We start from the raw sequence: 25,796 nt of genomic DNA on the forward strand, positions 1-25,796 counted from the left end.
TGATCGGCCCACGCTCTAGCCATAACACTCACACAGCTGCAAATATCTGAAACTCGGGTGCCTTTAATATTGCATTTGCATTCATGATTCAGACACTTGGCGAAAACCTTTTCCAGACACAGAGCAGAGCTGATCCTGTGATGTGATTCACCTAAGCTGATATTTACGGTATGGGGTTCCCCATTCAAGCCTAGAGACCTTCTATTAGTTTCATAAAACTAGCTTACTAGCAAAGGGAGGGTGGTTGTTTTCCACTATCATTTGTAATATGATTTCTCCCTTCATTTTCTATGGTATTGTAACAATGCTGATGGTTTTGTTTTTAATCACTTGTCTGCTTATGTTAGCCAAAGTACTGCACCTTAGAGCACGTAGTTAAAAATAAACATTTTAAACTTTACCGTGTCTCTGATTACTCTTGTTGTGGACTGATATGAGAATAATAACGAAAAGGTGTTTCTGAGTCCCACCATTCCTGAGAGTACTCTAAGTCGCTTGTTCTGGGTTGTCTAATCATTGGTAGCTTCGAGATGATACAGAGAACGAATGAGACACTGATGCTAGTCGGATAGGGGTTCTGGGTACTGAGGTGAGTTTTTGGTACACCACAATTCAATGAGGTCCTGGTTTCCTGCACATAGTTCTGTGCATGAGCAGAATCCCTGCAACATGGCACACCTAATGTTTTGGTCTTATGATTGAGACGCCTTAGTAGTGCTTATATTAGTCCACAGTAACCTCACTCTTGTTTCCGGTTGACGGGAGTGACGGTTTAAACCTACCTAAATAGTTAATATATAAAGGTTCTCTCAAGCTTGACAATTAAAAAGGTTTCGTTTTATCTTATACCCTTTTTGTGCTACTGTTTATATAGATTGTTTTTCCTCTCTGTGTCCTTATGGTTGAAGTTGCTATTGCCGCGCATAGTCGCGCACCTCTCTGGCATTATTTGACGCAGTTCGGGGTGCCTGACGATGGGATGTTTATTATCTTTGTAGTGAGTGCTGATGCATCACATCCCTATGAGCTATTTTACTCTTGGGTTACTTTGCCGGCGGCGAATGCAGATAATAATATGTTTCACTCATACACTCCTACGGCAGTCCCGGCTAATTACACGCCAGATAGGAGGCAGGAAATTCCAATTTCTGCTTGGCAGCATCGTATTTGGTTCAATGGCGCCCTCTCCCACATGGTTAAACCGGTTCGTTTGGGTCCCTTGTCCATTCCAGGGGCCACTTGGCCAGTCTTGGCCGGGTTTACACCACATCCACGTTATTTGCAAGCCACGGTGGATGAGTTTCGTCAACTCCATACCGCCCTAATTACAGTGCATAGGGCTTTAGTGCAGTACGTTTCACGCAATGTCCAGGTGGGGGCACCTGGGGTTGCGGCACAACCAGCTGGCCCAGCCGGGATTACTATTAGTCCCGTGATGGTTAATTCAATTATGGGCAAGTGCCCCCCAAATAAGGACGATATGCCTTATTGGCTTGCTGAGAAATTTGACCAGCTGGAAGCAGTTTTTCTGAATTCTACTCCTGTGGAAAAACACAGGATCCTCACAATTAGTTTGCAGAAAGACTTGGTCCCAGAGGTAGCTGATTGTGATAACTGGGGTAAAGTGTTTGCAGCAGTCTACTTGAAGTGCTTCGGCACCCCGTCTATGGCTGTACTGCCCTCCGTGATCAAACGTGTTCAGGACCAACACGGTCCGGAGGCGGCGGTCGAGTTAGGGATGAGGCTTGTCCGCATGTTCGACGTAGTTGCCACGCTCATCCTTGCTAACGTCAAGGGAGATGTGGTTAACTTTCAAGTGTCGAATGAGCTCCGCCTTATCGCCAACGTCGATAAACCCCGGCAGTTACCAAAGATCATTGCAGAGGCTTATAAGACCATTGGCCGTAATAGTTTAGGGGTTAAGGCTTTTGTTCAGACAACAACTACGCAACCGCAGACTAAGACAGGGACGTCTTCTAAAGACGACCGTCCAGCTTTTCCTAAACAGAATTGGACAGCTAAAAAACAGGGGAAGCAGCAACAGAAACAGGGGTCTCGTCCCGCATCGCCGATCCAAGCGACTACTGAACGCACATATGATTTGCGCAATCGCACTAGGATTAGGTCTCCTGATAGATTTCAGGTTCCTGAACAACGTTCTCCTCGTTCTTCACAGGAAACATCGGTCTCACAGTCCGGTGGAGGAGAACATGGCAAAGGTCGGGGTGCCCAACAAGGACGTGATTAGCCCCGCCAGACTGATGGTAAAGGCAAGCAGGACGAAAATTCACAACAACGACCCCCGTTTCAAAAGAAGAAAGTTGCTGCACTAAAAGCGAGGTATGCCACAGATAGCGAGAACGCCGCTTCGGAACCTGACATGGGCACTAACGCTGCTAGACAGCGCAGCGGAGGTTACAGTAGTGCGGCAAGCACTGCGTCCATATCTGAAGGAGACAGCAAGTGACACATTCATTACCGTAGAAACTGCTGATACTAGAGTGGCTCCCCCTGACAGACTATATGACATAGTCCTTTTAATAGAAGTTGACATACAACATACCATAAAAGGGATTTTTGGGGAAAATCTGACCTCTATATATGACATTCTGTTAGCAGAGGCAGACTGGCCCCCAGCTTTCGTTTTGGCCGCTCCTAGAGGGGAGGAGGTAATCCTCCCATCTTTCGCGCACACTGTCATGAAGGATCAGGCTCAGAACTTTGCAGAAGAGTGGGCTCAGGTACTTGCTCCGGCGTTGTACCATACTCAGGTTGGGTGGGATAAGTTGTCGCCAAGCCATGAGATTCCATTACGGTCTATGCCCCAGCCGCAACCCCAATATCCCATGCGCCGTGAAGCTAGATCTCATGTCGCAGAAATCCTTGAACAATTGGAATATCAAGGTGTTATTGAAACATGTGTGTCACCCATGAATAATCCTCTATTCACTGTAACTAAACCTGATGGGTCGTACCACCTAGTTTTGGATTACCGGCATTTGAACTCTCATTGTCGGACCTGTGCCGTACAGAATACCCACAGTTCTGCCCTCGTTGATAGTCTTGTGAGAAGAAGGTTTAAGACCACACTTGACATCTCCAATGGCTTTTATAGCCATAATCTGTCCTCCATTAGTAGTCAATGGACAGCCTTTACTTCTGGCGACAAGCAAAAACAGTTTAAAAGATTAGCCATGGGCTGCAAAAACAGTCCAGGCGTCTTTGCCGCTTGTGTTGTCTCTCTGTTAGAGAACATTGACCCTGATGCGTACTCGTATGTTGATGATATCAATCTCACAGACGACGAATTATGGCCGCATCTGTGTCGCGTTGACCGAATCAGGGCGAGGTTTAGCACCTCACTTCCTGGAGAAGTGAGCATGTTTGCGTGCGCCAACAACACTGAAAAAACTACAATCTTTGCTGGATTTTTTAAATTTCGGGCGTACTTACAGTCCCAATTATGCCCAGCGTATCAAGCTGCTATATGCCTTGGTACAACCTACTTTTTCCAAATCGAGCTGGCTGCTAGAACATTCAGCTATCCTGCCGTCTTTGCAGGCTGATCTTCTTGCTTTGAAATACTTACTGACGCGTGATAACCACACTAACCTGGTAATAAGAATTGTGCATGGCGCGGTGGGTTTCACGTACTTAACGTTCAATAAGGGCGACACAGTCCCTATTGCTTACAAATCGCACTTGTACACATCGGCTCAAATGCGCTTTTCCACTGTCGAAAAAGTTTTGACTGCAGTGCAGATGGCGATTCTGAAGGAGAGAGCGCTGTCGCAAGGGAAACGCATGTTGGTTGTCACACCGTATCCTGCCCTAGAGGCCGTAACGAAAGCCAGTGTACCTAATTCTAAAGCTTTGCATCCACGTTGGATGCAATGGGCCACTTCTTTGACAGCGCCGGATGTCTCTTACAACTTTGATGCCTCATTTCAGACTCAGGAGTACTTGCAGTATGAATTTGTTCATCCAGCTCCTCTGCCCTTGCGCCCGCTTGAGGATTACCATTGTGTCATTTACACTGACGGTTCGGCGCAACCGGGGATGGATTCTAAGCATGCTTATTCAGCGGCCTGCGCAATAGTGGCTGGTACTTTCGTGTATAGTGAATTCAAAATCTGATGTCGTGCACACGCAGACATTGGGTGATTGTACCGCCCAGTTGGCAGAGCTACGTGCTCTGGTGCTTGCACTGGAGTTTGCTGATCCTCGAGTTACTACTCTTATAGTGAGTGACTCTTTTTACTGTATTCAGTCTTTCAACGACAATTTATTCTTTTGGTCTCAAAATGAGTATCATGATTCCAAAGGTAGCACAATCAAGCATAAAATGCTTTGGGTTTGAGTAGCAGACCTCAAACAATGTCTGCCGCTCGTGAATGTGATTCATACTCTAGGGCACCAACGCGTAGGTGTCCACGCTGTCGGAAACAGTTTAGCTGACGAAGCAGCGAAAACAGCAGTGGCAACATATCTAGTAGCAGCAGTTATAAGATCCAAAAGTAAGATTGATGATGACATCTTGGCAGCTATTGCTGCGACAGAGAAGGGTGATAATTACCCTCGGGGTTTCCCTTCTAAATACTCTTATCATTTAAGTCCTGATAAAGTTCCCTATGTGAGAATTAACGACGTTGGTGACAGATTGATTCCCAACGCGGACTGTAGACTTTCCTTGATAACAGCAGCTCACGAAGGTATGGCTTCTGTCCATGCCGGCGTTTCGGCGACTGTTACTCTCTTACAACAACGTTACTGGTGGCACGGATTGTATAAACAGACTCGTGCTTAAGTTCTTAATTGTGATATCTGCCAGCAGATAAAACCTTCAACTGCTGTGCGCCCACCTCAAACACAGTTGTACATATCTAATAAACCACTTGGGTGCGTTTATTTAGATCACTGCGGTCCTTTCTCTTCTGATACTGCATATAAGTATGTCTTAGTTGCAGTGGATTCGTGCACACATTTTCTTTGGGTCTGGCCACAACGGAGTGCTGATGCTCGAACTGTCATCAGGGATTTGATTGTCTTTGTGGGAATATTTGCATGTGGTACCCTTCATTCTGACCAAGGTCCAGCGTTCGCCTCTAAGGCATACAAAGATGCCATGAGATCTTTGGGGTCCAAGTCAAATTTGCGTCTCCATACCGGCCTGAGGGCAATAGTGTTGTGGAGCGAGTGAACCGTGACTTAAAGCAATCCCTGACAGCTAGGGTTATAGGTACTGGCAGGAACTGGTTGGCCCATCTGTATAGCGTTCAACATAAATTTAATAATCTCCCTAGAAGGTCTCTGGGTGGGCGGACCCCATACGAAATGCTCTTTGGCATAAATATGTTTGTACCGGACCTTGATGGTCTAGACATGGCGGCGTCAGCCGCACCCTTTGACATAGATGATCACTGTGCTGTATTACAGAATCTACAAGAGACCAGAGACAGTCTTGCAAAGGAACACTTGCCCTCCACAACTGATGCTGTGCTTCAGATTCCGGTAGTTGGCTGGCTACTTCGAGTTGGTGACCTGGTCCGTGAGAAGGTGGAGAACAAATGGAGTTCGGCCCCTCTTATCGTGTTCCAGTGCTTGGCGTGCAGGGTACAAGAACAGTCATTTTACCTCCACTTCCCGGTCGCAAGGATAACAGGTACATCTCCATTGATAATGTCAAACTACAGCAAGTGGCCGATTCTTCTTAGTATGACTCCAGTTGTTTCTTGTCCAGCAATGCTGAGAAATTCTGTTTTGGCTCCGGCAACTACCAACAGGTCTGACATTGCCATCGAGATGCATACAGTTACTAATCCTTTATTGCCTCCACCGGCTGGTGGTCCAGTTGAAGATACTGAGTATACTTATCCCACAGATGTGTCATTGTCTGGTTTACATTCAAGTGCAGCTGACAAGTCACGTTTTTCATTTGATACTAACTCTGTGACTTCCAATGCCCCATCGAAAATTTCTATTTTTGCTGCTTGGTTTAAAAGACATTTTTTAATTCCCCCTTGGACTTACATTTGGCTGGTGCTCATAACTATGTTTTTTGTTTATGTCCATTGGATTTGTGGTTGTGTTTTTTCGTCTAGTAAATGGACACTATCTCACCGAAAGATCTACAATTAGATTAATTGATGGAACTTTGGCCCCCCATTCCTCATCGCACATCATAAAAAGGGACCAGACTTTTGTGAATATTACTGCCTGGCCTGTGTTGGATGGGATTGTATGGGATGCTGTTAAATTTCAAATTCATGGTCCCAGAGAGGTGATTAATGTCCCCAATGTACTTCGTGTTTCTATGGGGGATGTTGTTAAACAAAACATCCGCTCTGATGATTGGGATGTCCAAGCCGTAGAGGCTCTTTTTTCTGATTTGAAATAATATGCTGCTATTGATGCTGAAGATTTGTATTTAGACACGGCTAATTATGGGGAGTTGTTTTGCTATCAACACTATGGCAATCATTTCCTGCATAAAGCGAATACATTTAGAAATTTTGTCAATTATACACAATGGGAACATTGCCCAGCGCCCATTGAAGGCAGCTCCAAAACTCTAGTGGACAAATTTACATATTTTACTGATTTCAGTGTATCTGAACCTGAAGACTTTTATTTTAAAGTGGCTGCTGAGTCAGCTTCCAAAGTTAGACTGACCCACACTAAATTATTGTATTCTAAGTCCTTTATGGATGAATTGGCTATGGGGGCTATGAGCTGTGGAAAGATACCATTGATCTGAAATCTGCTTGGGGTTCTAAAGCATGATAGGTACAAGGTACAGAAGCTCTGCATCGTGCTTGGCTTATCCCAAACCAAATGTTGTTTTTGAATTCTACCATTTTTCAAACCATCTGCTTTGGATTGGCTACTTCTAAAAAGATGAATTCCCCCTCTATTCCTGATCTGGGCGCTTATCCAAAATGGAATAATCACACAGATCTGTCCCTTGTTGCGTTGCAGTCATTCATTACTAATACATCCTTCAACATTTCCAACCAAGACCCTGAAGGATGGTTGATATGGCAGAAGAGCTCAGATTCCTGTCAACATCGTTTTCTGAGTCTATACCCTGGCTATACACAGGTTAGAGTGAACCCCCGATTTGAATCTTCCCATTCTGTTCCTACTTATTCTATAGGGAAGTTATGTCAGAACTGGCTGCAGCATTCCACCTTGGCATCTGTTAAACTTCATTTATCAAAATTGAACAACAAAGTAGATTTGAATGATTTTGTTAAGGGTCCTGTGGGTGGCAGGTCCAAAAGATGGGTGTATGCTGTTTATAACGGAGTTTGGAAGTTATCTCAAATTGAAGCTGCATCCAGATTAAGGGCTATTGATCAAGCAAATTTGGAAAAAGTGCTAGCTGTCATCGATAATAGCATTAACACCCTTTCTTCCAGAATTTACACATTGGATAATATTGTTTCATCTGTTGTGGATATTGTACAGGATGATATGTCAGTTTTATACCATGGTCAAAATCAATTGCGTTCTATAATGCAGTTTGCATGGATTTTACAAACATTGAAGGCTGGGAAAGTTCCTTGGGACTATATGAATACATCATCTTTAATCCTGCCATTTAATCTGACTGCAAAACAACAGTTCATGTCCATGAAAGATGCAACATACTCATTATTGCATATTGAAAAGTTGGAACCTTTACCTTTCTCTGTGGCTGAATCAAACTCAGCTGTGTGGCTTATCCACGGTTTAATCACATTGCCGTTTCCATTGTTTAAGTTCAGTTCATGTATGAAACATTATGCCCTAGGCAGATACGAACCATTGGGTACGGCTTTCCTGCATGAAGTTTGGTCACTCCCATTTACATACAGATGCATGAGAGAGGGTAAAGAAGTTTATTTAAAAGGAGAGGAATGCACTTCCACACCTGATCACTCAGTAGTCTGTGGGCACACCCAATTGCATGGCGCCTGCAACGTTCAGGCACTGAATTTAGCTTGCATTCTGAAGGGAAATCCTGTGCCAGCAATTACACCCACTTTTACATTGTTAGCTAACGGTAGTTATTTGCTTTTAAATAATGAGGCATGCTGCGGGATGCTAGTGGGGTTTCCGTACATTGTAACTGTTTCACAACGCGTAGTCTGCTGTAAAAATGTCCTTTTACCGCCCCCGCATGGGAGACTGGATGTATCCATCTGGCCTTCTGAGGAAATATGAATTTTGTGATCAGTTATGTCCCCTATCGTAGACCCCAACGGCTCCATGTGCATGCTATAAGTACATGTATGTTCCCTCCAGTTCCAGTTTTGAAGACGCAAATACATGTGCGTCCACCGTCAACATGTCCTCTTTCAGATCCGCCATGAATGGGTCAGATATTCCATTCCTAAGTATGAAAGGCCACCGACTTTATGTGGTTCACTTTCCACATTTTACAGATTCAGGCGAGTAGGCCCAGAATTCTGTCATCAAGCCTTTTCCTGCCTTCTGCCTCTGAAAGCTCCAGTCTGAGCCTGCATCTGTATCCTTGAACTTTGTCCTACTCCCTGCGCAGCTAACGGTGCCTGATCCAGCCTGTTGCCTGCCAAAAACTGTATTTCACCTTCAAGATTATCTACTCCGCTCCTCATCCGATGCATTCCTGTCTAGTAGTTTAGGTAAACATTCCTCCAGCTACCGTGCAAAGGGCCAGGCCTCGCTATCCTCATGCAAGTAATTCATAGCCCCGTTACCATGGAATATTCCTACCCCCTCGCATCTCATGTAGACACTTAGACGCTTGTACACGCACTAACAGTCAGTATAGAATAGATTCTATCCTAGAAACCTTTCCTTTTGGATAACACAGTTCTTTAAACATAGGATATTAGATATGGTTTGGGATTAGGTTGACATGACCCCCAGACTTCTGTCTCCACACGTAGAGCTAAATGTCAAGTCCCCTTCACCTTCTAGTTGGACGTCAATCACACGTCATGCGGCTGCGCGCGCATCTCTGCCAAATATTTCTGCTGACATTGCAGGATTCTCTTATGGATCTACCCACTTGTGACATCATGTATAATGACGTTTATTAAATTACGCCCATATGACCGCCTCTATTAGTTACGTATGCACCTTTTATCTGTACTATCAGCTGTTACGCCTCTTGCATCTGTTTCACTGTAATGAATTTCCTATAAAACCAATTATCTGTCAATAATGTATGCCCTTCCTTCCTGAACTTTCGTGGTGATGGAATAGAAAGCCTGCAATTCGAATTGTATTCCTTTGTATAGGAATAAAGCCTTTTAAAACCTCTAATACCACGGATTCTGCCTCTTATATTTACTGAGTTATTCTTACTAGATTTTACCGCATAAAAAATAGTACCGGTAATGAAATATTTACCACATAAATTGGCGCCCGAACAGGGACACTTTCTCATCTCACGCGCCGGAGGTGCCTTGCAGGCCCGGTCTCCTGCCACAGCTGAACGGACAAAAACGCGTACCTGCAGGATTTCCTGTATCTCCCTCCGGCCAAGCGGGGGCGACTGAGGCTGCGATCAACACCCAGACGAGGCGGTGAGAAGTGCGAAGTATCCCGACCAGAGCCTAGCTGAGAGAGCAAGATCCGAGGTATACAGAGGCCCACCAGGTTCCGAAGTTCCGAGTCCAGTCGAGTCGAGTCCAGTCCGGTCCAGTTTCAGTTCCGTCCCGAGGCCTTCCGTTCCGAGCTACCCGGTGAGTACCATTACCGGGGAGGCATTTAACGTGCACATAGTCTGTGCCGGTCAAGACGGGTTTGGGTACACAAATCCGGTCTGCACTGTTTCAGCAGTGTATCTGTACTGTTTAGCAGTATATATAGTATGTCTTGCATATAAATAAGTATTATCTAATGTCAGTATTATGTCAGTAACTAGTTTTCTATTAGTTATCACCGTTCGTTAAACTGTTAAGTGTTAAATGTTTTAAATACGTTCTATATATTGTGGTGTGAATGACTGTTCATTATTGTGTCCTTTGTATAAAGTGTGTTCTAGTAATAAGGTCTAAAAATGCCGCTCTTTTCGAAACTAAGACAGATCAAAACCAGAAAAGGGGTACTCGAAGAAGCTGTTCCCATCCCACCTAGGGACACTCCAGGGTACTTTATGTATCATAAACATGGCCTAGATGCCGTATTATTTCTTGACTTATGGGTGGACTACACCAAAGAGTTACCAGAGAGTCAGAGATGGCCCGCAGCGGGGACCTGGGATGCAGATTGCATCATGAGAGTAGAAGAAGAATTATGGAAAAAGAAAGCCAGACAGTCACAGAAAGATGCCATTGAATTATGGCGTAAAGAATCATATAGACGTACAGAAAAAGCGCTCAGACAGGAAGAGAAAGGTAGAGAGAATTCAAATAAAACCCGAGAAAATCTATTACTTGAGGAAGGTACCCGAATAAAATCAGAACAAGTAGATAGACAAAGAAACACTCTTATGAATGGTATGTATCCTCTTCTGGCCGAAGGGTTACCTAAGGCTACCCCGGAAATACCAAAAGACTTAACTCCTCCATTGCTCCCGATAAAAGCACATCCCAAAACACATCCCAAAACAGCAAAGGACGTTTTCCTTTCCTCCTATTTAGATGACGTAGCTCCCGAGTATGCTAATGCCATACCACCCACACCGCTTGCCGATGGTGTTCAACACCAAGAGCATCCGTCTGTATCCCCGCAACTACAAACTCCTACACAAGTTCCCACAGGTCTGTCCGTTTCTACAGTTTTTCCCGCATCTACAATCTCTATCCTACGTCCAACGAATCCTTTCGTGCCTAGCACCTCAGATGGTGCTACAGGAGGTACGACAGACATGTTTGCCACACTGCCGCGAAATAAACAGACCCTTAGAGATTTAGCACTCCAACGTACACCCCAATTAGCGACATCCGACATGTTTAAAGAACAGCTTGTGGATTGTAGATATGATCCAGTGCCAGGTAGACAGGACAAATTGCTCATATCATCACTACGTATACGACGAGCTACATTGTATTTAATGACGATACCAGGAATGGGTGAACACCTAGACGAAATATATCGCTTTGTCCAAACAGGGCGAGGTCCAGAAAGTATTAACGAAGCTATGGAATACCAGAAAGTGGATGTCCAAAGACAACTACTACGTTTTTTCATAAATTGCGTAATTAGGAATCAAGACAGGCTGGGGCAGATCACGAAACCATGCAAAGACTTGTCAAATGGGGTCAGAACATATCAGAAGAGAAACATGATAGACAGGCGTGTATAATCGCCATGTGTCGAAAGATCCGCAAGGAAGTAGAACGAATACATAAAGAAAGACGAGAAATAGACAGAGTAGAATCAGAAGAAGAGGAGGAGCAAGAATCAGAACAATTAGATACGATAGCTTATGTAGGTAGAGGAAGATCCCATAATAATACCAGAGGTTTTAACGACCCGATACGTCCAATACGTCCAGAATATAATAGACATTTTCCAAACCCTATGTTAAATACAAGATCCCCTGAACACCTATTCCAAGCCGTTGATAAATTACTCCGAGATCGAAAGGGGTACCATATGCTCGATTCCATGGACGAACAAGAATTAGCCAGGTCAGCAGTACAATGGGCTGACAGTCCCAGCGAATACAATGATGATGTACTTGCACACACGTTTCTGAATCTTGACCCATACGAACAGCGTTTAACTAGTATATACATGATTCAACATCTCCTTATATTATATAAAAGCCAACACTCCGATCCAGGACCCTTACCTGACATATTGACAGAACTACTCACGAATATATGGAGAGGGTCAGGTACTGCATTGATTAAAGAAATTCTAGAATTTCGAAACCAATATTTAACTTTCGTATGCCCAGAACACGTTCCAGTTCCCATTATGGGAAGAAAAATTTATCACATAGATAGACAGAACCCGTTACGCGAAGTACACCCAATCAGAGGTGACGGTAATAACTTTACACGCGTGTTTGTGTACACGCCTATAACTAAACTAGAATTATTAGAAATGAAGAAAGTAGTACCTAGTCATGACAAGGACCCAGCAGGTTTCCACCGTGAAATAAAAGACATGTTACTCATGGGAGAGTATACCTACCCCGACATTATGAAAATATTAAAAGTCCTATTACCCACCGGTGTTTATGAGAAACTCAAAGAAAAGGAATGGGAGGTGGGAGACCAAAAGATAGATTGGACAGCATTAGAAAACGAAGAAAGGGCCCGAGCTGCAGGAGCAGGGCTTGGGGAAAAGACTACCGCACTAGCAGGGTTACTAGTACAGGTACTGCCACGTTTATTAACTACGAAAAAGGAAGACTGGGGTGCAATATCAGCCTGTAAACAAAAGCCAGACGAAGACACTAGTGATTTCTATTCCCGATTTGAAAAATGTTTTGGTATAAATAGTGGCATAAAAGCCAGTAGCGAGTCATATCCACATCTGTTTGTGACAAAATTAGTTGAAAATTCTCTGCTACAAGTCAAGAATAGAGTATTGAAATTCGAAAGTACTTGGCAAGGTAATACCCCATCACAGATGTTACAGATGTTACAATATCATCACAATAGAATTAGAGAAGAACAAGAACACGAACAAAGACGTATGAAAGATACAAAAATGAAGATGCTTGTTGCACAGTCAGTTCCAGCCGATGGTCATCAGAAGGGTGATTCCGCAGGTCCAACGAAAGGGACATGCAACTATTGTAAACAACAAGGTCATTATATACACGATTGTCCAGTCCTGAAACATAATATTGCCACAGGTAGAACCCAGGAGAGACCACGTCTACCTAGACAGGATCAGAATCAACAACAAATCCCTCAGCATGCACAACCTAGATTAGCTCCGCAACAACTAGCTCCGCAACAGGCAGCTCCACAACAGATCGTAGCACCACCACAAGCGCAGCCTATTGCTGCAACACAAGCAACGACACAACAGATGTATCAGTACGCACAAGCAGATTATCCCGATTATCAGCGATACACATGAAATAGCCTAGGGAGGGAATTTGGCTTACCCCTTATAGAGGTTCCTGTAGACCAAGAGGGACCTTATGTACATAGTGAACTATTAGGTGAAGACAGAAAGTTTTTACTTGATACAGGGGCAAGCAGAACAACTATAAGACGCAGTGAAGTTCCAGGGGCACCCCTCTCAGGCTCACAGAATATTTCCCTTGGATTCTCAGGAAAACCTATAATCAATGACGTAACACAACCTCTTCCACTGACGGTTGGTCCATTGACACGAACTACAGATTTATTGCTTACTAAATCATGTCCAGAAAACTTGTTAGGTATAAAAACATTGAAAGCTCTAGGAGCTATAATATGTTGTTCTCCTGAAGGAGTACGACTATTTTTACGTGACTTTAAAGGTCACTACGTGTCCAGAGATATGGATCACCGACTACAGAATTTACCTACACATTTATGGGCACAAGGCCCCACTGATGTTGGTTGCATGAACATTACACCATATCGAGTTACACTGAAAACAGGAGTAGTACTACCACGAATGCGACAATACAAGTTACCACCAGATGCTGTTGTGGCTTTACTACAAATCATTGACGAGCTCATTGCACAAGGAGTGGTTGTCGAAACCGACTCCAATGTATGTAATTCCCCGATAATTCCGATTCTTAAAAGAACGGATCCAAAAGCACCACCAGTATATCGATTAGTTATTGATCTGCGCGAATTAAACAAATGTATTGTACCACAATACCCTGTGGTCCCAGATATCTCTTCATTACTAACAGCTATTGACTCAGAAGCAACGTTCTTCACTGTAATTGATCTCAAGAATGCTTTCTTTAGCGTCCCAATAGATCCGGAAAGTCAATATCTGTTCGGATTCAGTTTAAATGGACGAAGTTTTAAATTCACACGCGCACCTCAAGGATTTACAGAAAGCCCCAGCATCTGTAGCCAAGCACTGAAACGAGAACTTGACAGTATCCACATGCCAGTTAACACTGCCTTGCTTCAATATGTCGATGATCTGCTGATCACCGCCCGAAGCGAACCTGAATGTGAAACAGCGTCACTGACGGTTTTGAAATTTCTGGCCGACAAGGGGCACAAGGTGTCCCCTTCTAAGCTGCAATTCTGTGTCCAGCGAGTTGTTTACCTTGGGCACTCGCTGTCCAAGGAGGGAAGGCAGCTTACACCCGACCGCATCCAGTTAATTGCTAACATGTCATCACCCAAGACACAAAAGGAGGTACGGGCTTTTATAGGTCTCACTTCATACTGTAGGCAGTGGATCCCTCAATATGCATTTCTAGCAAAACCACTCATCCAGTTGACAACACAGGAGGCAGCCACATCGACTGTCCTCCCTTGGACTCAAGAACATACACACGCCTTTGAAAGCTTAAAGAAAGCTTTATGCCAAGCACCTGTTTTAGCAACACCATGTTACAGTAAACAGTTTACACTCTTTGTTACAGAACGCGAAGGTACTGCCTTATCAGTACTCACTCAGGAACAAGCAGGATCACACAAACCATGTGCTTATTTCTCTAGTACATTAGATCCAGTAGCTCAGGCTCTTCCTGCGTGCCTGAAATCGGTGGCAGCAACAGCTTTAGCTATCAGACAAAGCGATGCCATAGTGTTAGGACACCAATTGACAGTACAAGTACCACATGCAGTAGAGGTTTTCTTGAACCGCACACAAACACAACACTTGACTATAGCGAGACTCACGGGTTACGAATTAACATTTTTTCAGCCACAGATCCATTGGCACATGATTGTGTCGAAGTCATTCAAGCCCTATTATCATTTCTCAGGGTAATGACCTAGCTGACAGAACAGCTAAACAGACTGCTCAGAATCAGACTCATACAACTGACGCGACAAAGACAATAGTTCCGACACCAACACATTGCATGACAGTTAAGGATCCCGCCCTTGATGTAATTGACATGCAGACACATGCTACACCAGAAGAAATAAAGAAATGGACTGAATTAGGAGGGATCCAAACGGATCAAGGATGGATGACGAAGGAAAAATCTATATGGTTTCTTCCCGACTCAATGGTTCAAGTCATCATTAACACAATACATAGTCCAGCGCACCTAGGAGAAAAAGCTATGCTAGACAGCATTCAACACATTTGGTTCAACAAACACTTGCGAGCAGCAGCTAAACAAAAAGTTCGTACCTGTATGATATGTTGTCAGTTTAATCCAGGTAAAAGCATCCCCGTAGAGCAAGGTGGATTTCAATCTCCCGATCATGCTTTTGAAGTCCTCCAGATGGATTATATCCAGATGGAACGATGTCGAGGATTCAAATATGTTCTCGTAGTTGTCTGTGCTCTTTCCCGTTGGACAGAAGCATACCCGGTTTCAGATTACACTGCCCCGACTACTGCCAAACAGTTAGTTCGAGAATTCTTCCCACGGTACGGTTTACCACGTGTTGTCTACTCAGATAACGGCCAGCCGTTCTCATCCGAACTAATGAAACACGTTTCCCATTTGTTAGGCTACCAATGGAAATTTCACTGTGTCCGACATCCCGAGGCAGCAGGTCTCGTGGAACGCCATAATCAAACTCTGAAAATTAGATTGTCCAAAATATGTAGAGAAAAAGGTGTCGATTGGATAGTAGCCTTACCAGTTGCGCTCTTTTACATGAGAATGGTAGCACATTCTCGAACAGGGCTATCCCCATACGAGGTGATCTTCGGTAGACCACCAAATATGTGGGGGACGCCTATACCTCGCAAAATCACTGATGTTGACTGTAATATGCTGACAGATTACCTGGCTTCCTTGATGTCTGCACTACAATCTTGTCGTTCACAGGTAGCCGCAGCTTTTCCCGATAATACTGAGGTGAAGCCCCATGACGTGGTTCCTGGCGACCTGGTTTTGGTCAGGAATTTTGACCGAAAGACCCAACTGGAGCCTAGATGGACATTGCCAAAATTGGTTCTACTAACTACAAGGACAGCCGTGAAGATTGAGGGACGCAAAGGGTGGTTGCACTCGAGTCATATCAAGAAATTTTATGGACTACCATCTAGTGTGAACGCTCAGCCCTGCATCCCCTCACAGACAGACTCAAAGCTCCCCTTGGCTGAATTAACAAACTCTGAACTTTACAAACTAAAATTAAGGTCTAGTAAGTCAGACAATTTGATTGTTTAAGTCCTCTCCAAGGTGAATCGGTTGAATTTGTCTCTGACATGTATCCTCTAGACCGGAATAGAGAAAGAAATCAACAGATACAGCTTAAAAAGCATGCGTATTGTAAATCACTTCGTAGTCACTGCACAGTAACATTATTAATTTTGTTTTTTCTAAGTCTTCTGATCATCATTGTCAGCATACTATTGCACATGTATTACCCTGTTCTTAAGCGTGTTTACAATGTAACTGCAGAACATTCTTTTAGCGAATTACCTCCGCATGAATTGTCCTATAGATTTGCGCTGCGCAACAACACATTCATTAGTATGTTACATCATTCCCATCAGACCAGCAATGCCACAAATTGTTGGATATGTGGCCGACTCCCTCCCTATCAGAACTATAAGGGAGTTTTGCCCCTCTTTTCATATCCGTTCACACACAATGGCTCCTGTGGAGCATGGTTTAGTTTGATTAATTCCCTAGATTCAAATTCCGCAGTTTATCAAGACAACTGGGTATGGGGAAATCTGAACCTAGTTTTGCTTAAAGTCTGCTACCCTAACAAGGAGGGACTTCCCAAAAGAACAGGAACTGATCTAGAAAATGAAGTATATGGATTAGGTAATTTTACACTTAACCTCATGATCCTGAACGTTGAATCCGAAGCTACACTAATCTTGCCCGCCATGTCAGTATTCCCAGTAAAAGGGGAATTATGTGTAAGAAAGAATGGTTCCATACACATGGGCCATAGTAAATGCACCACTGTAATAAAATTCAGTGATCAAGGCAAGTCTACATTTACAGCTTCTCGCCATTCCTACTTTATATGTGGCCAGACCGCATATATACGTCTACCTCTAGATTGGGATGGTACCTGTTACATAGCATTCCTTCTGCCACCTGTTTTCCTAGCTCCTCCTGATTATCATAGAAATACTCATCTAGTACACAATAGACAGCAGAGAGATCTCCCAATTGTCGATTACACTGAAACAGCATGGGAAAAATACACAGATTTCAATAAAGGTTTCTTTCCCTATATAGGTACAGTCACTAATAGTAAGCTGATACGTAGATTAACCAGAACCCTTGAAGCAGTAGTGAACGAAACTATTTCCGCCTTAGGCAATTTAACAGAAGAGCAGTCTGCTATGCGGATTGTTGTGCTTCAAAATCGTCTTGTCCTTGACGTCATCCTGGCCGATAGGGGCGGAGCTTGTAGGGTCATCGGATCAAGTTGCTGCATTTTCATACCAGAAAATTCGCCGTCAGTATATACAGCCATAACCCGCCTTCATAAGATTGTAAGGCAGATACACCAGAGTCCAGGCACCTGGACTTGGTCCGGTTGGTTCTGGGGCGTGTTGTCAGCCTGGGGATGGAGAATCCTATCCTTCCTAGGTATTGGCTTTCTCATACTATTCAGTTGCTGCTTATGTCTACAATGTGGGCCAGCGATTTGTGGTCTGTGTGCCACATCGTGTATCCCACATCCAAGTTTTCGTTCAAGATCCCGGAAGAAGAAAGAAGAACAAATGATGCTATATGAACAGATCGATGGATTGATGAAGATCGATATCTCCTGAGGGTCCGTAGGGGACAAGGAGGGAATGAGGAAATATGAATTTTGTGATCAGTTATGTCCCCTATCGTAGACCCCAACGGCTCCATGTGCATGCTATAAGTACATGTATGTTCCCTCCAGTTCCAGTTTTGAAGACGCAAATACATGTGCGTCCACCGTCAACATGTCCTCTTTCAGATCCGCCATGAATGGGTCAGATATTCCATTCCTAAGTATGAAAGGCCACCGACTTTATGTGGTTCACTTTCCACATTTTACAGATTCAGGCGAGTAGGCCCAGAATTCTGTCATCAAGCCTTTTCCTGCCTTCTGCCTCTGAAAGCTCCAGTCTGAGCCTGCATCTGTATCCTTGAACTTTGTCCTACTCCCTGCGCGGCTAACGGTGCCTGATCCAGCCTGTTGCCTGCCAAAAACTGTATTTCACCTTCAAGATTATCTACTCCGCTCCTCATCCGATGCATTCCTGTCTAGTAGTTTAGGTAAACATTCCTCCAGCTACCGTGCAAAGGGCCAGGCCTCGCTATCCTCATGCAAGTAATTCATAGCCCCGTTACCATGGAATATTCCTACCCCCTCGCATCTCATGTAGACACTTAGACACTTGTACACGCACTAACAGTCAGTATAGAATAGATTCTATCCTAGAAACCTTTCCTTTTGGATAACACAGTTCTTTAAACATAGGATATTAGATATGATTTGGGATTAGGTTGACATGACCCCCAGACTTCTGTCTCCACACGTAGAGCTAAATGTCAAGTCCCCTTCACCTTCTAGTTGCACGTCAATCACACGTCATGCGGCTGCGCGCGCATCTCTGCCAAATATTTCTGCTGACATTGCAGGATTCTCTTATGGATCCACCCACTTGTGACATCATGTATAATGACGTTTATTGAATTACGCCCATATGACCGCCTCTATTAGTTACGTATGCACCTTTTATCTGTACTATCAGCTGTTACGCCTCTTGCATCTGTTTCACTGTAATGCATTTCCTATAAAACCAATTATCTGTCAATAATGTATGCCCTTCCTTCCTGAACTTTCGTGGTGATGGAATAGAAAGCCTGCAATTCGAATTGTATTCCTTTGTATAGGAATAAAGCCTTTTAAAACCTCTAATACCACGGATTCTGCCTCTTATATTTACTGAGTTATTCTTACTAGATTTTACCGCATAAAAAATAGTACCGGTAATGAAATATTTACCACACTTCCATCCCAACCTTGAAAGCAGAGTTCAACAAGATGAGCAGAATAAGGGCTCCATTGTCTAAAAAAGAAGTCGCTCTGACTTCCTCCCGTAAAACATTCGTCCTTCACGTGGCAAACACCCGCACCGAGGTGCATGCGCTTTTAAATACTGATCTCCCCCTTCATTTCGGTGCTCTGATTCATACTATATTCAATTCCTCATCAAAAACAACTGGCTTGGTGCATTTTTTCAAAGTTGTGGGCTCCGGCCTCGTGACCTCCTTCCTAACAATATTTGGTGTGATACCAGCATTTTTTCATTCATTTTTTTCCAGTGTCTTCGGCAGGCTACCATTGATTCTCGCCCTGACTGCTGGTGTGCTCCTGTTGGGCTGTTTGCTCCTCAATGGCTGCACGATCTGTATCACATGACAACCCGCCACGGCTGTTTCAGCTGCGCGACCGGATGCTTGAATACGATTGAACATTACCGCTGGCCACCTTAAGTGTGGCCTATGGATTATCCTTCCGGTTCTCTTACTTTACTTGTGTGCAACTTGTTTTCCATTGCCTAGATTGTCCATTCGAATGGGCTCTGGATTTGTGCCTCTCGAACACGGTGTCTCCTGCCCCGGATTATGATCGACTAATGAGTCCCTTGGTGACTCATGAGTTGGACTGTTCTGGCATCGGGATTATGGCCTGTGGAGCGGCACATGGAGTCCTAGAAAATTGGGATATATACGTGGCAGCATATGACTTCTTGGCGAGAAGTTATATTGAAGAACACGCAAGTTGTCCTCTGATTGTGCCAGAGGCTCCAGTTATTGAAGAACATGTATGCTCTTTTACTTTACTAGACTGGATGGCGGACTCTTTTACTGAACATTATAATGACTTCCTCTTGGAGGCAGTTGCTACTTATTGTGCCTACACGTTGATGGATTAACTTGGAAGTTGTCCATCTTCCGCACGTCCAAACCAAGATTTTTAACTTTTTCCTTTTTACTTCACATTAGGCTGTGTCACGCCCCTGCGAGAATTTCTTTTTTTCTCATTCCAACAAGTTTTTCGAACTGTCACTACCAATTATATGGATTGGCAATACATGAACTTGGTTCTGTCTCAATCGAACTTGAACTCTGCGTTCCTACATTTCTTCCCTATTTTGTTTGTGGTCCGATCAAGGGAGGGTGTAGTGGAGATGGGGTTCTATGTGCACACATTGCTATGTTAGCATAAGCGCTTTAGATGTAAAACGCCATCTTGACACTTTGCTGCTTTTGCACACGACACTGCAGGTAGCTGTTGTGACAAGAAAAACTGCTTGCTAGCTTTTTCTTCACATGAGAACGGTCTGTTGTTTACATCCCTAGACGTGCACCGCGACCTTAGTCTGAACACTGTGTGCAGAAGCCGTCAAGGTCAAATAAGAATGTATGCTTTTGAATTCAGGTTGATCTGCCCACGCTCTAGCCATAACATGCACACAGCTGCAAATATCTGAAACTCATGTGCCTTTAATATTGCATTTGCGTGCATGATTCAGACATTTGGAGAAAAACTTTTCCAGACACAGAGCAGAGCTGATCCTGTGATGTGATTCACCTAAGCTGATATTTACGGTATGGGGTTCCCCATTCAAGCCTAGAGACCTTCTATTAGTTTCATAAAACCAGATTACTAGCGAAGGGAGGGTGGTTGTTTTCCACTATCATTTGTAATATGTTTTCTCCCTTCATTTTCTATGGTATTGTAACAATGCTGATGGTTTTGTTTTTAATCATTTGTCTGCTTATGTTAGTCAAAATACTGCACCTTGGAGCACGTAGTTAAAAATAAACATTTTAAACTTTATTGTGTCTCTGATTACTCTTGTTGTGGACTGATATGAGGATAATAACGAAAAGGTGTTTCTGATTCCCACCATTCCTGAGAGTACTCCAAGTCGCTTGTTCTGGGTTGTCTAATCATTGGTAGCTTCGAGATGATATGGAGAACGAATGAGCCACTGATGCTAGTCGGACAGGGGTTCTGGGTACTGAGATGAGTTTTTGGTACACCACAATTCACTGAGGTCCTGTTTTCCTGCGCATAGTTCTGTGCATGAGAAGAATCCCTGCAACACCTTGTTGTGAAAGATAATGATATGGTTTGCTTTCTTCAAAGTATGATTATACGTAGTCTGTGTATGACATGAGAACGAGTGAGACCCAGTTTTGTAGTCCATAACATGTGTGTACTGGTGTTTGAGCTCACCTTTTTGGACCAGTACAAGAGTTTCTTAGGGGCGATCTGAAAACATCAACTCTCTGTCTAGGATTAAAACAAACATGGACCCGTGTTAGTGTACTGATGGCCATAATTTTTATGTATAAAAAAGAACTAGTGATGACACTCCTTGATATAAGCTTTTCTGAGAATGAATGTGTGGTTTTGTCACCTCATAGGAAGAATAAGGTTATGAGGTACATGACATATTGGAAGAGTAATAAGTCTTCCTATACTATATACGGGTCATTTCACAGGGAGATATGGATCTCTAAGAATTCATGATAGTGACAACCAACATTCAGTAGACTACAATAACTTTGATTTTATTTCTAAAGGTTGACTATGGTTCGACTATGAAAGGCAGGGCCCTTTGCTCTGACATATATGCCCTTCATTTCTGTACCTTCTGGAAAAGATAGCTTTCTGTATTTAAATCAGATTGAATCTATCTCATCTGTCTTCTACTTCTTGTCTTTTGAAAACAAAATTACCACTAGTGTGTGACTAGAGGAGTGGTCCCCCACTCATGTGACTTGTTGACTTAGACCCTTAATATAATAGGGTAAGTAGTAGCACTAGTAGTCCATTCTCACATGTCTATGTTCACATATGACATATATATATGATAATATTGTTTCACATGTGCAACACAAACTAATCTTGACATTGAATGATTGCTCATCAGGCACTGGAACTCACTACAGATTTGTCAATATTCAGTTGCAGACAAAGTATCCAGATATAACTGCGGTTCTAACTTTATGTTCTTAAAGCAGGTATTAGATGGATACCGGACTATTCGAGGTAAGACTTATTCTTACCCATGTGCATGGACACATATGCAGGACGGACTGTAGGAGTACTGTTTTCGCCCTGAAGAAGGCTCTTGACCCTCCCTGTTTTTACTGAGATATTCTTTTTTTGGTGACCGAAAAATTTTGGCAAATAATGACTTCGACAGATGTTTGAGACATTGACTCATGCTAACATTTATGGTTGTTGTTTTAACCCTACCTTTCATACCCTTTAAATAAACAAAATCTACTGGGTTTATGCAAAGATAGTTTTAGAACAAAATCTGGACCCCTCAACTGACCAGAATCACTTTATGTTGTTCTCTCTTACAGTAAGATTGAGGCCATTGTGTTGTTACTGTCCTAACACGGTGGGGCGGACTGGCCGATGAAGAAAGCATACCACAACAATGTAGGTGAGGCCTTTCCGTCCATAAAGTTTGGATTATTTTTAATCCCTTTGCTGGTATTCCCTGCGGGATGAGGCTAGATAGGGATTTAGCTTCCATACCTTTTTGTGTGTTTGTGTGTTAGTTGTGGAGGATGTAGGGCAGTTGTTTTCCTCCATCCCTTCACTTTGGCTCAATTACCAGTTTGGTGATGTGGCACCGGGCCTACCCTGCCGCCATACCACTAAACCCGTGGTTGCTCCACTTGCCAGATTATGAGTGTTTCTCGTGCCTGGCAGGCTTTTTTTCTTACATTCCCGCGACGGTGACTCAGAAAATGGCCACGGAATGGGAACTCCAAAAATAGTTCCCGCACGGCATGGACTGAAAAGTCCATTCCACGCATGAACTGGGGTGCATGTATACTCGGGAGCACATGTTGTGCCCCCCCCCCTGCATGCACCCCATGGCCCTGAGGGACAAGGGGGCCCTGTAGGGCTGCCTTTGTTCCCTCTCCTCCACAGTTTTCAGGGAGTAGGAACCACCATGAAAACTGTGGCGGACAGGACACTCGTAATATACTTAGCAAGACAGCGGTGATCCCGCCAAGCTTATTGCGGCCTCAGGACCACGCAACATCCCCGGTTCCATACCGGCTGCTGCGGGGCAATGGCGGTCCGACCACCCTTATTGGAATAGGGTAGTGGACCCCTAAACTCGTAATTGAGCCCTATGTGTGATACGAAAATATTGTGAACAAAATATCGAGGACCAAAATATTGAGAAGGTAAACTCATAGAAGTAGGTATACGTTTTCAATTCTTAACAACACATCTATGCATCTTGAATATAAATAAAGGGAAGGTATTCATATGGAGTTAAGTACTCTTAAAATATCTTCTATGTACCATGAATATACAGATTGACAATGTACATATGTGGGGTTAAGAATTCTTAATAGCACATCTATTTGCCTTGAAGATATGTATAGCATTAAGGTACATATGTGGAGTTACATAAAGCAGTCCTATACTTACCTATATATACTTACCTTTATGATATTTGGGTCCTGAGTATTGTGACCAAAATACATTGGTAGCACCATATTCTGGAGTCAGCATTAAAGTGGAATATCTTTAGAAAATCTTCTGTTTTTTCCTCCCTGTCCCTTAGATTTAAATTGATCTGATTTAACTTTGACTCATCTCTCTGTTTGGAAAGTGTACATTCTTATTCCGTTTTTAACATTTCATTTTTCTGTCCTGTAGTCAAATTTAGTTAATATATTTTGACTAGTTTAATGAATTAATGAACTGATGATTTAAATTTTATCCATTGAACTTTAAAGACGTACTGTTATCCTCTCGGTTTTATTGTAGGGACTATACATTTCCTTTGTAGATTGCTTTTTTAAAATCAGAGTTTGATTATATAGAATGTGTTAGGTGGAATCTTATTATACCCTGAATAGACAGAAAAGTTCTGGTGTCTTAATTATCACCATCTGCTGCTCTTTTTACTCATTTTGCACTAGTTGACGTAAAGTGGTCACACACAATTAATGAAATGACCCATAGCTGCCTATTCTGTGGACTTAGTAATTCTAGTAAATTTGTCAATGCCTCGTTTCATGGCCTTAACAGTACTATTTTGAGTTTTCTTTGTTATTGCTTCTTTTCTTTTGTATTTTCTGACGATTTCAATAAAAAGTTTGAAAAATGATAATACTGATGTTAGAATTGTTGAATTGTGCACCATCATATTTTCCATAAGGGCATATCTAAGTTCAGTCTATGCTACTAAAGGGTGAAGCAAGGAGTTTTGAAGGAAGCTTTTGGATGTAGACCTTCTATTGCAATGGCTTTTGTGGGATCTCGTAAAAAAAGCACATCTAATAACTTTAAAATGCAGTCTCACTTTGCCATACCTATAGAATTTCTAAGATAATATTTGTTTCTATCAAATAAAGGAGCTGCTAGCAATTTTCAGTTACTTCCTGATCTTCCTCTTGGTCATTCATGGCTGAACACCTTCATATCAGAAGATTGGGAAACACAATCAGGGATCCTGGCAGATTTAGCCTTTAAAATAGGCCTGAAGACCTGTAAAAGTAAGATAGCGTTTGAATAAGCCCATGTACCAAGGTCAAAACACAGAGGTACCTCATCTCAGCAGGGTCTATTTTGAGTGATCACCTGTTTGCAGATTTTACTGGAGATAATTCCAGAAAACTGGCCAGAAAATGTGGGATCTGTAAATTTATATTTTTCCTAAATCGTGTAAAATTTGGAGCCTTGCAGTGAAGATAACATTATCTTCCTCTTGCCAGATGAAGCTTTCCAAGATAAAGGGACAAAAAAGTAAGATTTTCATGTGGGTCTCTTTGAGGTAAAAGGAGATGGTATCTCTCTTATGGAAGATTACACCTATTCCATTTTCTTTTTGGCTATAATTCTCCACTGAGCAGGTGGGATTTCACGATCATGACCCTGTCTACAATTGGTTATTTTCTTTTTAAAAAGAAGAACGTTTTCAAATCTCTGTTTGTATATGTATTACAAAACAACATTTCTAGTTGTATACAGAAGGAGTTTCAATTCTCTGTTCTTTGTTTTTATTCACATAATTCATTTTTTTCACCTGGGTTTCCATATGGTGTGGCATATTCTTCTGAATGCCTAATTCCTAACAGCAATGAGCTATTCCTGCATGGGACTTTTCCATAATTTTAAGCACCTTCGGACCTCCTTGAGTGTGTAAAAATGTCTATTATGTGTTGTCTATACTGATTTTTGTTTTTGTGGGAAGCACTTTGGAATGTAGATGGGGTAAGAGAGATCTGATGTTGTCTTTGCCTCCCTGGATGCAGATTTCATCAAAAGTTCTAGTTTACACTAAGACACAACTTTTATAATGAAGGTCTTTTGTGCATTTCACCATGGTCAGAAGATTGTGCCACCCTTATTTCTTTTTGTCTAATACATTCTAGAGGAGTTGTTGTCCCAAGAATTCACTATGAGCTGTGAAGTGTAGTTTCATCTTAAGCTAAAGGAATTTTTCAGTAAATGGAAAAGTTTATTTGTAAGTTTTGGTCTTGGATGTTATGATAAGAGGTAGGTCACGTACGCTGGATATTTACTTGGCAGAGTCCAAGACACCAACGAAGCTGCCTCAGGTGATTTATGAGCAATTTTTAAGGGAAATGTATTATTCCAGAGCAGATCTTCAAGAGGTATCTTTACCAAGCATTTTTTAGACTGCTACCTTGACTCTCCTTCCATTTTCATAAATATTAGCGATTGCATGTGCTTGATGGCCTGAATTAAATTTAAAGGGAGTGGCCTGCAAAACATTTGAAATCCATT

The sequence above is a fragment of the Triturus cristatus genome, chromosome 2_1 (assembly GCF_964204655.1).
Source record: "Triturus cristatus chromosome 2_1, aTriCri1.1, whole genome shotgun sequence".
NCBI lineage: Eukaryota > Metazoa > Chordata > Amphibia > Caudata > Salamandridae > Triturus > Triturus cristatus.